General features: G+C 40.1%; 1 protein-coding gene and 1 pseudogene across 1 annotated transcript in view; both read left to right on the top strand.

The window, feature by feature from the left end:
* The window catches only part of LOC102914203 (NACHT, LRR and PYD domains-containing protein 1a-like), a 57,206-nt pseudogene extending 38,716 nt beyond the window's left edge, over positions 1 to 18,490 (top strand).
* LOC121826470 (NACHT, LRR and PYD domains-containing protein 1a-like) overlaps positions 1 to 18,840 on the top strand; it is a 265,206-nt gene that overhangs the window by 186,953 nt on the left and 59,413 nt on the right. The window lies entirely within an intron of this gene.

Below are 18,840 nucleotides of genomic sequence, written 5' to 3'. Positions count from 1 at the left end.
AGGTACAACATCTCCTCAAATGCTGTTAAAATTGGCACATCAGAAAGCAGGGATAAATGCCAGATTCTAGGGCTGGGGCTGAAGCTGACTTGGGGAAAGCCAGGGATTCAAGTCCCCAAACAGGCACACAAGGGAAATTTTAATACTAGGAGCTCCATCTTGAAACTATTACCTAGCATCACTAATTGAATTTCCAAGTTGTACCACTTCCTGGAGTAGTAAGTCTATTGTCTCATTCTTTGCCTCTTATTGATTCCAAAATAATCACCCAAGAGAAATAGAAATGCTCTCTGGTGAACAATACACACTGCAACACTCTTTCTCCTGGTGCAAGTTGGAAGCAAACTTGGTGCTGAGAGGACATGCAAATGGTGGATGGCGGAGTGGTGCCTCCATTAGCAGGGATCATATCAAGCTGACAAGTTACATTCAACATCACAGTTCCACCCAGGGTCAATTTGACACCTAAGCACATCATTTTAAATCCTAACTTTCCACCTCATGTCTCCAAAGTTTCAGTTTTGTCTCATAATGCAAAGTAAGATCCAATTTCAAAGGTCCCCAAAGTCTTTAATAATTCCAACAGTTTTAAAATTCATAAAGATCATGTCTTATCTGAGATTCAAGGCAATGTCCTAACTATGATCTCCTATAAAATAGAGAATAAGTTACATACTCTCAGCATACAATGACACAGAATGAACATTGCCACTCAGAAGTGGAGGAATCAGAGCATACCAAGGAATAATCAGAGCACAGCTAGACAAAAACTCCATCAGCATAAACACCAACTTCTGCAGCTTCATGTCCAGCTGTGGAGCTCTTAATGTCATTCACTAGACTCCAAAGAACATAGTTAGCTCCACATCTTCACTTGCACCACATAAAGCACACATGGCCTCTCCCTTGGGCCATCTGTCTATTCCTTGCATACAATTTTCTTTGGTGATATAATTGTGGTTCTGGTTTCTCCAATATCCTAGGATTTCCATTACAACTTAGGCATCAATTTCAATGATCCATAGAATGAGCTCTCAGGATATCCTTGCAGGATCTTTGACTCAGACACATTGCCTGGCCTCAACTGCTATCTGAAACTGCAGCATGACACAGTGACCCCTCAATCTTACATCTTTCCAGCCTAAATATCTAATAGGGATGACACTAACAAGTTCTGCTTCCAGCTAGAGATGTAACCTGCCTTACCCCCTCAGATGACAGCTTTAAGATGTACTGACCATGGGGAAACACTTTCTTGGACATTTACTTTTCTTTTTTAACTTTTTTATATATTAAACTTGATTTTTATTAAGAAATTTTTATTTATTATACATACCAACCACAGATCCTCCTTTCTTCTCTCCTACCACACTCCCAGCCCCCCCCATCCAACCTACTCCCATTCCTTCCTATTCCCATTACTACAAGGTAAGGCCTACCAAGGGGAGTCAGTAGAGCTACATTCAGTTGAGGCAAGTCCAAGCCCCCCCCCAGCCCCCTGCATGAAGGCTGTGCAAGGTGTCCCACTGTAGGTAGTAGACTATAAAAAGCCAGCTAATGCACAAAGGATGGATTCTGATCCTACTGCCAGGGGGGGCCTCTGAAGCAGATCAAGCTATATAACTATCTCCTTTATGCAGAGAGAGGGCCTAGTCCAGTCCCATGGAGGCTCCACATCTGGTTGATCTGAAGTTCATGAGTTCCCACTATCTTGGTTTGGTTGTTTCTGTAGGTTTCCCCATCATGATCTTGATGACCCTTGCTTGTAGAATCCCTCTTTTCTCCCTTTAACTGGACTCCTGGAGCTTGGCCTGGTGCTTGGCTATGGATCTCTGCATCAGCTTCCATCAGTTACTGGATGAAGGCTCTGTGATGACAGTTAGGGTATTCACCAATCTGATTACTAGGGTAAGCCAATTCAGGCACCCTCTCCACTATAGCTAGTAGTTTAAGCTGGAGTCATCGTTGTGATTCCTAGGAACTTCCCTAGCACCTGATTTCTCCCTATCCCAAAATGGCAATCTTATCAAAAGCAATCTATAGATTCAGTGCAATCCCAATAAAAATCCCAACACAATTCTTCACAGACCTGGAAAGAACAATACTCAACTTCACATGGAATAAACAAAAAACACAGGATAGCTAAAACAATGCTGTACAATAAAGCAACTTCTGGAGGTATCACCATTCCTGACCTCAAGCTCTACTGTAGAGCTATAGTAATAAAAACAGTTTGGTATTGGCATAAAAACAGACATGTGGACCAATGGAATCAAATTGAAGACCCTGACATTAACCCACACCTGTGAACACCTAATTTTTTGACAAAGAAGCCAAAACTATACAATGGAAAAGAGAAAGCATCTTCAACAAATGGTGATGACATAACTGGATGTGGACATGTAGAAGAATGTAAATAGATCCATATCTATCTCCATAGACAAAACTCAAGTCCAAGTGGATCAAAGACCTCAACATAAATCCAGTTACACTGAACCTGATAGAAGAGAAAGCACAAAGTAGCCCTGAATGCATTGGCATAGGAGACCACTTCCTAAATATAACACCAGTAGCAGACACTGAGAGCAGCAATTAATAAATGGGACCTCCTGAAACTGAGAAGCTTCTGTAAGGCCAAAGACATGATAAGTAAGACAAAATGACAGCCTACAGAATGGGAAAATATCTTCACCAGCCCCACATCTAACAGCCAAAATATATAAAGAATTCAAGAGACTAACATCAAAATACCAAAGAATTCAAGTAATAAATAGGATACAGACCTAAACAGAGATAATTCTCAACAGAATAATCTCAAATGGCTGAGAGACACTTAAGGAATTGCTCAATATACTTAGTCATCAGAGAAATGAAAATCATAACAACTCTGAGATACCTCTTACACCCATCAGAATTGCTAAGGTAAAAAACACTGATAACAGCTTGTGTTGGATAGGATATGGAGTAAGGGGAACACTCCTCCACTGTTGATGGGAGTGCAAACTTGTACAGCCACTATGGAAATCAGTATGGCAGTTTCTCAGAAAATTGGGAATCAATCTACCTCAAGACCCAGCTATAGCACTCTTGGACATATACCCAAGGAATGCTCAATCATACCACAAGGACACTTACTCAACTATGTTCATAGCAGCATTATTTGTAATAGCCAGAACCTGGACACAGCCTAGATGCCCCTCAACTGAATAATGGATAAGGAAAATGTGGCACATATACAAAATGTAGTACTACTCAGCAGTATAAAACAATGACATCATGAAATTTGCAGGCAAATAAATGGAACTAGAAAATATTATCCTGAGTGAGGTAACCCAGACTCAGAAGGACAAACATAGTATGTACTCACTCATAAGTGGATACTAGGTTAAAGCAAAGGATAATCAGACTGCAACCCACAGCTCCAGAGAAGCTAGCTAACAAGAAGGACCCTAAGAGAGACACATGGATCACCCTGGGAAGGGAAAATAGATGAGATCTTCCTGAGTAAACTGGGGGTGGGGAGCCTATAGAGAGTAGGGCATGGGGGATGAGAACATAAGGGAATGAGATGGTCAAGCTGGAATAGGGACAGAGTGGGAGAGCAATGAAAGAGGTGGACATTTACTTTTGTCGAACCAGAAACAAATAGTTAGGACTTTTGGCTATTAAATGAATTTGGACCTGTGCAAGATTAAGCCTATAAAGAGTGAGATTTTACCTTTAGGAAACCCTTTCCTATTGCCACAATGCAGTACACTTTTCCCTTCAGTGATGCTGATCTCTAATAATTACAGCTGTTTGTTTGAATCAGGATGAATGTTTCCTGTCTTAAAACTTTTTCTGCCAAATTAGTCTTTGATCTGTAATTTCAACTTCACTCACATTCAGAGCATTTACATAATGAAACTAGATTCTTGGCCAAGCTGTTGAATGAAGGGATCCATTTACACTTCCCTATAGAAACCTTGCTACTCTCTGAAAGTGTCATGAACCAGACTCCACTCTCTCTCTCAGCATTCTTGTCTTCCTGCTTCTTCCAGAATGTCCCAGTAAGCTCTACTCTCAACAAGGTAGGGCTTTTCTAGTCCTAAATACCAAACTCTTCTACAGTCTAGCCACAAAATGCTTCCAAAGGCCTAAGAACCATATGATCAGGTTTATTACAGCAATGACCCAGTTCCTGGAATCAGTTTTCTGTCTAAGTTACATGTCTTGTATCCCAAACAAGATATCTGAGCAAAGAAACTTAGAGAAAAGATTTATATTGCCTCACAGTTCAAAAACATAGTTCATCATGACATGGGAGTCTGAGAACATGGAGCTTGTGGTTCCTCATAACCTTGTGTCAAAAGAGGGAACATAAACCATGGAATGTTTGTCTTCATGTGACCTCCATTTTATACAACCCTTGATTGTAGGCCATGGATGCCACAGTTTGTAGGTCCTCCCAAATCATTAGTGCAATAAAGATAGTTTCCTATCATGCCCTGAGGCCTGTATCCAAGTTGATTCTAGATTTCATCAAGTTCACATTTGACATTAACAATTCTATGGGTACATCTAGCTTGTCTTCAGTGGACAAAGGTACCTCAACGTCTCTTTCATAATAGCAAACTGCATCCAGCAACAAACACATTAGTGAACACTGCCAACACCAAGACACTGTTACTGGTGATAGCAGCATCTCAGAGAACCTACTGGGCGTCCAGTCTCTGACAATGGCCTCTGAGGCAATATTCTTTATAGCACCTATAGATGAGACTATCAAGAACTTTCACTCCGCTGTGAATGCTCCCCCAGCAGTTATCTAGGGCCAAAGACAAGGCTTTGCCAATGAGGGGCAGTCTACATGATTCACCACAAGGACCAGGTCACATTCACCTCCCTGCATGGTAAATCAATGGTATGGAAATGGTTTGCTGATTTGCTATGTTTCGCTGGGGATTAATTAATAAAAGTTAAGATTTTCTTGTTCACGGCTTTTCACATAAACTTCAAAGTAAAAGCTAAAAAGACATCATGACCAATGCAACTAACAGAAGAAAGATTTGGGAAGGATTGGAGTTTCAAGGGGTGAGAGCCCATGACCATCATGGCAGGGAGCATGGCAGCAGGCAGGCAGGCATGGAGCAGTAGATGAGAACTTACATCCTTATTGTCAAGTGTAGGGGAGAGAGAAATGAAGCTAGAAACAGAATAAGCTTTTAAAATCTCAAAGCCCACCTGAGTGACACCCTGCATCCAAAAATTCATGCATTCTAATCCTTCCCAAACAGTTCCACCAACTACAATGACCATTCTCATTCAAACCACCATACTCATTCTAAATCCTCTGGTGCTATTTTTCTTGCCAAGCATGATACAATGGAAACAAATCTGCATCTTTGAATCTGTTCTTTCACAGAGGGAAAGGTGGACATCTCCTGCTTCCATGTAGCCCACTTTCAAGAAGATGGAATGGTCCTAGAAATGCCAGCAGTGATTGGGCAGTGCTACACAATCTTGGAAAATCCAAGCTTCTCCCCTATGGGAGTTCTACTGAGAATATTCCCTGCTGTCAGACACTTAATCCCCATCACTTCCATCACATTGATCTACTATCACCTCAATCTTGAGGAAGTCACCCTTCATCTCTACCTGATCCCTAATGACTGCACCATTCGGAAGGTGACACTGAGGACCACAAAAGTGGGGCTAGGGTGGGCTGACAGAAAACTTGAAATGCAACTAGTGAGCACCTTGGAGAGATTCTCCACTTGGAGTGGGAATGCAGTTCTATAAAGTGAATGATGGTGTTTATGATTCTGCCCTCTTCTTAACCCCCTCATACCAGATTCTCCCACAACTGCCTTTAATTCCCTTTTATTTCTGCAAAGCCTTCGATGGCCTTTTTCCACCCATCAGGAGGATGGGAATGCTCCCTGCCCAACATATAGCCATCTCCCTTCCTTTATGGCAGGGACCCTGTTCCCACAATGACCATGATAGGAGCCAATAATTCAACAGTCTATGTGGCTGAACACATGGCAGAAAGGAGACCAGGAGTTGTCATCACTCCACCCCACAGAAATGTACTGATCAATCACCTCAGCTTATTCAGACCAGATAGATGTTGTAGCCCAGAAATCTAGCTAAACTGCTGTCTGCAATGTTCCCTAGGCCATTGATGATGAAGAAACGAAATTTCAGTTTGTTCGAATAAATAAACCACCTCCACTAGACTCTCTTTACATTGGCTCACGCTACACAGTGTCTGCTTCCAAGAAGTTGGAATTCATCCCAAAAGTGAGTATCCATGCATTTGCATTTAGGGCCAAATGCTAGGCTTTGGAAACCTGTGAGGCAGGTTACAAGGCTTTGCAGCAAGCTGAGATTGGGGAGAAAACAAGTGGGATTTGGTGTAAGCAGATGCTTCCTGTCCTGACTACCCGGTCACAAATAACCAACTCAGAGGCTAAATATTAATTATAAATGCTCATTCAATAGCTCAGGTCTGTTACTAGATAATTCTTACACTTAAATTAACCACTATTTTTACTTATGCTTTGAAATCTGGCAGTACCTTTATTAGCATGGCATGTTCATCTGCTTCCCTCTGTGCCTGGCTAGTGATTCTTGACTTTGCCTTAACTCCTTCCCATCATCCTTAGTTTGGTTACCCTGTGTATATTTCCTGCCTGGCTACTGGCCAATCAATGTTTTATTAAGCCAGTTCAAGTGACAAATCTTTACAAGGTACAAGAGGATTATTCCACAGCATTTCTTCTTTATATCTAATTAAAAAGGAATGTTTTAACTTTAACATAGTAAGATTACATACAACAAAAACAGTTATCAAGTAATAATTACAGTCACAATATTCAATCTATTTGTATTTGCCAAAATTAGAGAAAATATTCTATCCATCTTGTCTTTGTAAGTCCAAAGTTTTGTATCTAATTTATCTTTTATCATAACTAAGGAAAGCTATAAATATAACTATATAGTCTTCAACTCCATCAAAGACTTCAGAAAGGTGAAATTTTACCTAATGACAGGGGCAGTCACCCAAAGTTCCTCTGTAATATTGGTGCATCCAACTGTGGACTACAGGCCTAGCATATCTGACAGACTTTCCTATGAAGTAGGAAATTTTGAACGACTGTCCTATCTTGTCATGGCAAAAATTGGCAGTCACCCTTCTTGTGTCCTAATTGTCCAGTTTGGACAGTGTATTGTCTGCAGTCAAGGCAAGGGCAGTTTCTTGACCTAATGGCTAGCTTTTGCCACAAAGAAAGCTAACTCCACAAGGAATTTCTTTGATGCCCACCATCCTCTTTAAAAGTAGATCAGTGCTGCCAGGAGCAGAAGTGACTCACTGTCCTAAAAAGCCTAAATTATTAAAACATTTTAAATGCCATATTTGGTAGGTCTTTGAAGTGTTTGAAGGTCATATGTCTACTGAAATATGTCTGTGTATTATCTTGAAAACATCATTAACAAGACTATAAGTTTGATTATTATAGATGGCTATTAATCTGTATTTCTTAATTATACATTATATTTTTAAATGAGCTGTGATAAGCACAATATCCTAAACAAGAGTAGAAACATAATACAGCATAATAGAAATGACTTAAATTTGTATCAATAAACTAAAATCCATACCAATGTAAAATATGTAAGATTAACAGTTGTTTTTTGTGAATAAAGTAGATTCAATAATCCACCCTTTACCCCCATCATTTCTATATTATATCCCCCTTTCTTCTTTTAGAAAGAGATCTCTGAATTTAACTCTTTTCTTTAGCCTTTTTTGACTATGACCAATAACAATTTGTAACCAACCCTCCTAAATGAAAACAAACATTTATAACCAATATGTTGGGAATGAGGACGTAGTTTTCTAAACTTCTTCCTGTGATTGGGAGGTGCTGGTAATCTTTGGGGGGCCTGAGAAAATTGAGGATTATGGTAAAGTCCTGACTAGAGTATTCTGTGAGGCTGAATCATCTCAGCCAGTAGCCTTGAAGCTGTTCTAGATGCAGAACTCAGAGAAAACTGCAACAGAAGTGCTCTGAAGTGTTGGATCATCTGTGCCATCCCTTCCCATTGGAGATTTTTCAGGGAGTATTCTTCAATGGAACTTGATTTTTCTTAACCCAGAATGAATCCAGAACCTCTTATTTCCTATGGAAATAAAAGCAAGAACTCTTTCCCAAAGTAACATATCTTTTGACTTAAATTTTGAAGTCAAGATATTTTTTAAATATATAGGTAGGCTTAATCTAGCAGCTTTCATAACCAAATGTCTCTTAGCAGTTATCATTTGTTCATTAGTAGTGAAAAAACTTAAAGACAATACAATAACATACAGTATCCAGACTCTGTATATTTTCCATATTTATGTGGCTTATTCTTTTTTTTATTACTCTATTCCTTTTTAAGGACTTTATTTTAAAACTATATTTTTTAATTTAAGATTTATATATTCTTTTTTCTCTCTCTCAAGGCTATGCATATTTATAAACACACCGTGGCGCATTTAGAGGCTGTTTTTGTCTGAATCTGTTCTTTTTTTTTTTTTTTTGGTTTTTCGAGACAGGGTTTCTCTGTGTAGTTTTGCGCCTTTCCTGGAACTCACTTGGTAGCCCAGGCTGGCCTCGAACTCACAAAGATCCGCCTGCCTCTGCCTCCCGAGTGCTGGGATTAAAGGCGTGCGCCACCACCGCCCGGCCTGAATCTGTTCTTACTGCACATCTGTAATCTTTTCTGTATGTATGAGAAAAAAACCGCTGTGTAACTTAGATCATGGCATGCTGGTGCTGGCTTCTCCCCCTCGGTTTCTAGTCTCATGGCAGAGGTACATTTACTGCCAGCTCTGGGAACCATGTTTACTGCCCCAACAATGGGAAGTTTCTAGATCCATGCCACCACCGAGTAATGTGTTGCTGGCTGCTCATAAACACTATATAAATGTTTGGTAGTAGGGCCTCTTAAAAGAGCCACCTGTTTTTGCCACTAATGCTGAGTCAGGAAGCTGTCTCTTAAAAGAGCTATGCTTCTGCCAGCAAACAGCCCACTAGAGAAAAAGCAGTTACCAAGAGGTTGAGTTTGACTCTGGTTTTGGGTGTTTAGAATCATTTTTAAGCATTCTCCTGTTTTATGTGGAAATTCTTGCCCCAAGTTGGGTGCCATGTGTAAGCAGATGTTTCCTGCCCCAATTACCTGGTCCCCCATAACCAACTCAGGGGCTAAATATGAATTTTAAAAGATTGGCTGATAGCACAGGCATGTTACTAGCTAACTCTTTCACTTGAATTAACCAATATTTCTATTTATGCTTTGCCACATGGCAGTACCTTTATTAGCATGACATGTTCATCTCCTGCTCCTCCTGCATCTGGCTGGTGACACCTGACTCTGCCCTTCTCTTTCCCATTATCCTTAGTTTGGTTGCCCTGCTTATACTTCCTTCCTGGCTACTGGCCAATCAGCAATTTATTAAACCAATACAAGTGACAAATCTTTACAGTGTACAAGAGGATTATTCCACAGCAATTTGAGATGAGCAAGAATACATCAAAGTTAGGTGAAAAGCAATATAAGGGACCACAAAGGAATATAGAAGGCCTAGAGAACTGAGGAATTACATTCAATATGGTGCAGAGAAGAGGTTAGACTAACATGGATAGCAAGACCTGGCTTGAGATGCATGAGCAGGACTTTCAGGATGAGCTTTCACTCATTATGGTTTGAATCTGAAATGTGTCCTACAGGTGTATATGTTAAACACTGTATCCCCAGTCACTGATAGTAATTGGGGAGTTGTGGAAACAAATATGTGAAGCCTGGCCATCACAAGCAGGCCACTAGTGGCAGACCATGAGCTTTATAGCCATGCCCTTCTACCTACCTCAGACTTGATAATCTTTTGAGATATACCAAGCTGTGCCATAAGTTTGTCTGCCACAAAGAATGGATCCCCAGCTTCCATGTGTTCTCTGCCATGAAACTAAACAACATAAGCCCACTTCCTTAAGTTGCTTCCCATTATGTTTTTGTCAGAGTGATGAGAAAAGAAACAGCATGATGGGGGTCACAGCTGGGTCCATAAACATTATCCTTATCTATGTTGCTACATTCTTTCTATGTCCTCTTCCACAATGTTCAAATCTTCTGAGTGTAAGGGTCTGAGAAAACACTATAGGAAAGTCCCCAGACTAAAACAATATGCAAGAACAAAGAGTGTTCATTTATAAGCATGCAGGAGTCAAACACCTGTATAAAATTGTGTTGACTCTGAGAGGCTCATGCAGGCTCTTTTTAAGCACAGCTAGGAGAATTTCAGAAATAGTTTGGACATCTCAAACATAAATTGGTTAAGCAAGCAGCAGTTACACTAGCATACTTTTAATTGGCTGAGGTTCAGTTTTACCATTTTTTTGAAATACCTGAGCAAGTCTCAACATCACTCAGTTAGGGGGGCTTCCGGATTTGTCATTGAGACATTGTGAGGCTGACTCAGGCCTTGTATGTGCTCTCTCCCTCATCCCTGAATGTAAGGGTGTTGTTGATAAATGGCCCTTTGTTGTGAGAGAAACCTGTTTTGCCCCTATAGAGAACTGAAGCCTAAATTCAGTTATAAAAATGGGAAAGTATAAACACTTCACTGAGTAAAGATGTACATTCAAATGCTGTGAGTTACCTCAGAATAAATGACAGCCAGAGTCTAAAGTGTCTATGATCAAGGAAGTATGGGGGTATGGGAAGCCCTTGTTCACATGAGTAGAGGCTTCTAACATAGCCTCTCTCCCCTCCCCCTCCCCTCTCCCTCCCTCTCTCTCCAGGAACTAGAGCTGTGCTACCGGAGCACCAGGGAATCCCAGCTCTTCTCTGAGATCTACGTTGGCCATATGGGTTCAGGGATTATGCTGCAAATCAGAGACAAGAAGCATATGAATCTCATTTGGGAAGCCTTTCTGAAACCAGGTAAAGTTTATATATATATATATATATATATATATATATATATATATATATATGTGCCACATTTTCACTGCATAATTAACTGTTGTTGGATATCTAAGCTTGTTGCTTTTCTTATCTGTTACGAACAGAACTTCAATGATCATAGTTGTGCAAATGTTTCTATAGTAGAATATATATTTCTTTGAAAATATTCCAGGAGTGACAATATTGGTTTATATGGTAGTTCTATCAGATTGATTTCCACAGTGGTTGTACTAGTTTGCACTCCCACATGCAGTGTATAAGTGTTCCTCCTTCCTCACATACATTCCAGCACTTATTATCATTTGTATCCTAGTTATTGGACATTCTCAAGGAATGAGATTGGAATCATAAGTAATTTTAACATGTATTTACCTAATATCTAAGTGTATCTTAGCCATGTGTATTTCCTCCTTTGATAATTCTGTTGTTACTCGTATGGTAAACATCAGAATTGTGCTATTTTTGTTGTTGTTTAGGTTTTTCAGTTCCATACATATTCCTACTACTAATCTTCTGTCAGATATTAGCTGGAAAATAGTTCCTCCCATTTTTGGATGCATCATCACTCAATTAAATTTTCTTTGCTATACAGAACTTTTTGAGTGTCCTGAGATCCAATTGATTTATTATTGGATTTACTTTCTGTGCTATCAGAATCATATCCATGCAATCCTAACTTATGCTACTATGTTTAAATGTTCTTTCTACTTTTGCTCTACAAGCTTCAGAGTATTGGGTCCCACACTGAGGTCTTTGATTATTTAGAGTTGATTTTTTTAAGGTGAGATATAGGAATCTTTATTATTATTATTATTATTATTATTATTATTATTATTATTATTATTAATTTATTTTACAATACTATTCAGTTCCACAAAACAGCCACAGATTCCCTTGTTCTCTCCCTTCCTACTCCCCTTCCCTTCCCCCCAGCGCACCTCCCATTCCCACCTCCTCCAGATCAAGGTCTCCCCCGAGGACTGGAATCGACCTGATAGACTCAGTCCAGGCAGGTCCAGTCCCCTCCTCCCAGATTGAGCCAAGCATCCCTGCATAAGTCCCAGGTTTTAAACATCTAACTCATGCAATGAGCCCAGGACCTGGTACCACTGCCTAGATGCCTCCCAAACAGATCAAGCCAATCAACTGTCTCACCTATTCAGAGGGCCTGATCCAGTTGGGGACCCCTCAGCCTTTGGTTCATAGATCATGTGTTTCCATTCATTTGGTTATTTGTCCCTGTGCCTTATCTAACCTTGGTTTCAACATTTCTCACTCATATAAACCCTCCTCTTTCTCACTAATTAGACTCCCAGCGCTCCACCCAGGGCCTAGCCGTGGATGTCTGCATCCAAATTCCTCAGTCCTTGGATGGGGTTTATGGCACAACTATTAGGGTGTTTGGCCATCCCATCACCTAATTCTTCCATGCAGTGCTATCTAGTTTTTTCCAGAATCATTTATTTAAATGGCTGTCTTTTCTCCAAAGTGTATTTTGGGTTCTTGGTCAAAAGCCAGGTACCTATGGTTGTATGGACTTTTATCTAGGTTTCTATTCTTTTTTATTGATCTGCACATCTCTTAATGCCAGTACAATGCTGTTTTTACTATTATGACTGTAGTGTTGGTTTGAAGTCATGTGTGATGAAGCTTTCCTAAAAATTGTTTTTATTCAGAATTACCTTGGACATCCTATGTCTCTAGTGGTTCCATGTGTATTTCAGCATTTCTTCCCACATTGCTTGTGAAGAATGTCCCTGGTATGTTGATTGGGATTGCATTGAGTATGTAGAATGCTTTAAATAGGGTGGCTATTTTTCACAATATTTATTCTTTCAAACAATGAGCATTGGAGGAAGACTATCTTTTCATCTTCTAAAGCCTTCCTCAATTTCTTCCAGATACACACACACACACACACACACACACACACACACACACACACACACACACACACGCACACACACACATTAAAATATATATATATATTAAAATATATATATATATATATAAGTTTTTCTTATACAGTGCTTTCATTTCCATGGTTAGTTTTTCCTGTCCAAAATTTTGGGTTTTATTTATTTCTTTATTTGGCTGTTATAGACTCATCCATGTAGATGAATGTTTCTCCAGTCTGCCTGGCCCCTGCAGTCCCGTGGCCTGCTTATAAAATAATCAGTCAGAAGCTTATATTAATTATAGCTGCTTAGCCATTAGCTCAGGCTCATTACTGACTAGAACTTACACTTAAATTAATCCATAATTCTTGTCTATGTTTAGCCATGTGGATTAGTACCTTTTTTCAGTTTTTCCTTGTGATCTTACTTCCTCTATGTCTGGATGGCAACTTTTGGCTCAGCCTTTCTCTTCCCAGAATTCTCCTCATCTCCTTTCTCTGTCTATACTTCCTGCCTGGCTACTGGCCAATAAGCATTTTATTTATAAACCAATTACAGCATACAGAACAACATCCCACAGCACCTCCCCTTTTCTGTCTAATCAAAAAGGAAGGTTTTAACTTTAACCTAGTAAAATTACATATAACAAAATAGTTATCAAGCAAGGATTACAGTTACAATATCTAGTCTATTCATATTTGGCAAAATTAAAGAAAACATTATATTTATCCTATATTTGTGAATCTAAGGTTTCATATCTAACTTATCTTTTATCACAACCAAGGAAAATTATACTTATAACTATCTAGTCTTCAACTACATCAAAGACCTATGAAGGATATAATATTACCTAAGTAAATATAAAGTGCATTGTAAGCAACTTCCAAAAATCTAGAATGACAGAGATAGCTAGCTGCCTTGACAGTCACCCAAGGTTCCTATGCAATGTTGGGGCAACCTTCTTCAGTCTATAGGCCTAGAGTCTCTCAATTATTTCTCTCTGTGTCCTGTAGAATGTCTGGCAGTTTCTCCTGTAAAGCAGGAACCTGAAGGACCATCTTGCCTTGCAAAGTTCAGTGGTCACTTTCCTATGGGTCCTGAATGTCCAGTTTACACAATATATAATCAACAGTCCAGGCAAAAGCAGTTTCTTGCCCAGATGGATATTTTTGTCAAGAAGAAGATAAATTCCATATGGAGCGTCTTCGATGTCCATCTTCCTCTTTGAAGTAAATCGATGCACCCATGAGCAGATGTGTCTCACTGTCCAGAAAGCCTGAGTTTTTAAAACATTTTAAATGCCATATTCTGCAGGTCTTTGAAGAGTTTGAAGATTACCTACCTAATTGAAATATGCCTATGTATATCTAGAACACTTAATTAACATGACTATAAGTTTGACTATCATAGAAGACTAATTATTATTCTGTATTTCTTAATTATACATTACAATTTTAAATGAGCTACACAAACATGATATCTTAAACAAGAGTAGAAATATACATATAGTATAACAAAATTAACTTTGAATTTGTATCAATAAACTAAAATCCATTGTAAAACATTTCAAACAAGTTGTTGCTCTTTAAAAGTAGGTTCAATAATCTACCCTTTCATCCTATCATAGCTATATCATATCCCCTTTTTTTTCTTTTATAAAGATATTGACTATGGCCAATAACAATTTGTAACCAATTTCTAACAAAAACAAACATCCATAATCCATTTTTTGGGAATGTGGGAGTAGTGTTCTAGGCTACTTCCTCCTGATAGGGGGTGCTGGTAGTCTTATGTGGATCCTGAGAAAATTAAGCATTATGGTCAAGTCCTGAGTGGAGTAGTCTGTGATGCTGTATTTTTTGAGCCAGTTGTCTTGGAGCTGTTCTGGATGTTGGATCATCTGGAGACCTCTCAGGGAGTCTTTATTGATCAAACCATATTAGCCTGGAAGCAATCCATAGGTTCTCATCTTCTGTGAAAACAAAAGCAGAACCTCTTTTACAAAGCTACATATCCTTAGACATAAATTTTGGAATTGAGATACCTTTAAAATATACATATTGATTTAACTCAGCAGCTTTTACAATCAAATGTCTCTCTGCAGTTAAAAATCCAAAAGACTTCCGAGATCAGACGAGATCAGGCGTGTTCAGGGTGGTATGGGTGCCAGGTCCTGGGCTCGTTGCATGAGTTGGCTGTTTGAATCCTGGGACTTATGCAGGGACACTTGGCTCGGTCTGGGAGGGGGGAATGGACCTGCCTGGACTGAGTCTACCAGGTCAACCCCGGTCCTCGGGGGAGACCTTGATCTGGAGGAGGTGGGAATGGGGGGTGGGCTGGGGGGAGGGGTGGGCGAGAGGGGGAGAACAGGGGATTCTGTGGCTATTATGTTGAACTGAATGGTGTTGTAAAATAATAATAATAATAATAATAAAAAAACCAAAAAAAAAAAAATCCAAAAGACAATATAATCCAGACCCTCTGTGTGATTTCCCTCTTTACATGGATTCTTTTTTACATTACTTTTACTTTCTCTTTTAAGACTTTATTTTTTAAAACTTTGTATTTATTTATATAACTGTCTGTATTACTTTTCCTCTCCTTTTTAAGCCTATGTACATTTTTACATACATTTTAAAATGTTTAGGGTTTATCCTGTATGAATCTGTCTTATTGTAAATCTATTGCTTTAAACTGCAGTGGCTAGGACTGAAATGGCAGCTTTGGCTGCTGGCTCTGCCTACCTCAACTTCCCAACATGGCGGAACTATGTTTCCGGCCAACTCTGGAAAAATCATGCTTACTGCCAACTTTGGGTAGCAATGGGTCTATGCCTCCATCCAGCAGCAGCCTGTAGCCCCCCAAAAAAACTTTTTTTGTACTAACAAAACCTATATCCACCATGCACCATGCTGCAGAGCTTGCAGATGCCACTGCGTACCGCCACAGGAATCCACCATGCAGTTGAGTTCATGCTGTTAGGAGATGAGTCTTTATGCTGCTACTGGCATGAGACTGTGAGACTAGGAAGCCTAGTGTGGCTCCATTTGTGTGCATTGCAAATCTTTAAGCTTTCTTAGGTCTATGAGGATCAGCGCCCAATGGTGAGCCGCCAAATGTAGATGAATGTTTCTCCAGTCTGCCTGGCCCCCCACAGTCCCATGACCCACTTATAAAATAATCAGTCAGAAGCTTATATCAATTACAACTGCTTGGCCATTAGCTCAGGCTTATTACTTACTAGCTCTTGCACTTAAATTAATCCATAATTCTTGTCTATGTCTAGCCATGTGGCTTAGTACCTTTTTTCAGTTTTTCCTTATCATCTTGCTTCCTCTATGTCTGGATAGCACCTTTTGACTCAACTTTCCTCTTCCCAGAATTCTCCTTGTCTTCTTACCCCACCTATACTTCCTACCTGGCTACTGGCCATCACATTTTATTTACCAACCAATCAGAGCAACACATATTCACAGCATACAGAATGATATCCCACAGCACATCCATATTTTCAAGCTGACATGGACAATAGAAAACCAAATAGTACATTTCTTGAGTGAAGTAACAATATAGTCTTAGTCCAGTGCCCACATGCCAAAACCAAGCTCCCCCAATCAGTACCTCTGGGGATGTCCAGACCTTGACAGCTGTCAAACAGTGGTGGTTCCTGCTCCTGAGCTGCTAGAATCAGGCTACACGTGTTAAAAATAGGCTTTGCTCAGCCTTGACTTGAGTGAACCACAGGTAGAGAACTGACCTACCCCAGCATCAGGCCAGGGTTTGAATCTCACCAGAACTTAGTCTTTTGAGTCTGACCTTCCTCAACTATAAACTGAAGATCAGAATGAATAACTGGTAGAGTGATTGGAAAGGTTAAATGCTGTTCATACACATCTCATACTATGATCATTAGCTTATGGGGCAACGTTGCAATTTTTCTTTATTAAGCCAACATCTTCCTCATGATTTTGTTCATTCTCTTCTTTGAGACTCACTAAGATCTACTCCCTTCCATGTAGGACAGAACTCAAATACTACAAATTATAATCATGCTGTTCTATGTCCCTAAAATCTTACAGTTGGGTTTTTAAATTCATTGTCACTCAACCACTTCCTTCATTAGATGCTCCAGTTTATATACAAGTCAGGACACACCAAGATGGTCCCACTAGCCTGGAGTGTAAGAAATATCATCCGTTTTCACACAAATAGAACCAGGGCTTCCATTTGGGTCCTTGGGCTGATTCTCTAAACTGTAAGAGCACAGTGAAATTAGGGTCTTTTCAAACCCTTGGAGCATATTCGTGTGCTGAAATTTATTAACCCCTTCACTTGGTGCTAAAATTCATTCACTATTCCTGTGTGTGCAGTCTTGCTTCATCTTGATTCTGCCGTCAAATCAAGAACACACATTTGTGGCATGTGAGTGTACAAGGTCAAACAAGGAAAAGAAAATAGCTTTCTACCCAGAATCAAATGTTAAATGATTTAAGCCAGCAAGTGACTTGGTTAGTTCTCCACAGGGAATACAGTCTAAGATAAAATTGAGGATAGGATTCTGTGGGAGAAATGTCTATTGCTCATTCACATTTCTTCTCTCTCTATGATGACAGGCCTGGTGCTTAGATTTCCTGTGTGAGTAAAGAAATGTTCACCTTCCAGATTATATCAGAATTTCTATAGTTTATTCTCAAAATTGCAGGCATAAATGAGAGTTTCAAGAGTTCACTGAGTGTTGGTGACAGGCATCATTACAGATGCTTCATCTCTCCTTTCTTCCAGGAGACCTCAGAGCTGTACCACCCAAGAGTGTTGAAACCCACAAAGGTAACTAACAACTATGCAAGGCCAGATAAGCCAATAGTATTCTGCTGGTAGATCATTTGATCCTTCAGAGAAGGGCAGTGAGAAAGAGGGAGCCTCACTTTGCAAACCTCACCAGGACAGGTAGGAGAGGCACATGCCCAGGGCAGAGTTCCTCTCATGCCCCTTGCTTCTTCCAATATTGACAATAACTCCACCACTCCCAACCTGAACACCCCACCATGAACCCCTCCTTCTGGTTAGGCAGACTGTCACACTAATAACTGGCCTCAGGAAGAATACAGATATTTTTTCAAATGGCCTTCCAGAGGAAGAAGGGAGCCAAGGGTGCAGATGAGATGCATGAAAAGAGCAGATGTAGGCAGACAGTTGGAAACCTGAAGGAGCTTCTCTATGCTCAATACCAGTCTCATCTTCATCCCTAGATGCTGCTGCTTTGCTACACTTTGTGGACCAGCATCGGGAGCAGCTGGTGGCCCGAGTGACATCAGTGGACCCTCTCTTGGACAAGCTGCATAGTCTGGTGCTGAGTGAAGAGGAGTATGAGACAGTGCGGGCTGAGAACACCAACCAAAACAAGATGAGGAAGCTCTTCAGCCTCACTCAGTAGGTCCTGGAACTGGGACAGTAAAGACCAAGTCTACCAAGCTCTGAAGGAAACCCATACTCACCTGATCATGGACCTCTTTGAAAAGTCACACAGGGCCTGTCTGTGATCCTGACATCTTAGTGGCTGAGGAATGAACACCCTCCTTTGAGTCCTGTCTCTGCCTGACTTTCTTTTGGCCCTAAGTTTCTAAATCTATAAACCAGTGGCCATCTGAGTTGTCTTTCTGAGGGCACTGTTTCCAGAACATCTCTTAGGGACCCAGATGCTCCCTCTTGACTTTCCCCAGTCAGATGTTCATGTGGGATGAACACCTCAGAAAACTTCCAGGGGAGCCAGCAAATCTGTTCAGGCTTTGTCCAGACTACTCTTATGGCCAGAGTGGCCAGTCTCAAAACCACCTGACCCACCATAATAAAAGCAGGACTGGGAGTATGGAAATGGAAACAATGAGATGATTCTTTTCCCTTGAAAGTGAATGTCTAATGAATATGAAAGGAAGAGGTGCTTCTCAAA

This window comes from Peromyscus maniculatus, chromosome 8, assembly GCF_049852395.1.
Source record: "Peromyscus maniculatus bairdii isolate BWxNUB_F1_BW_parent chromosome 8, HU_Pman_BW_mat_3.1, whole genome shotgun sequence".
NCBI lineage: Eukaryota > Metazoa > Chordata > Mammalia > Rodentia > Cricetidae > Peromyscus > Peromyscus maniculatus.
This window is presented reverse-complemented; position numbering and strand designations above follow the sequence as displayed.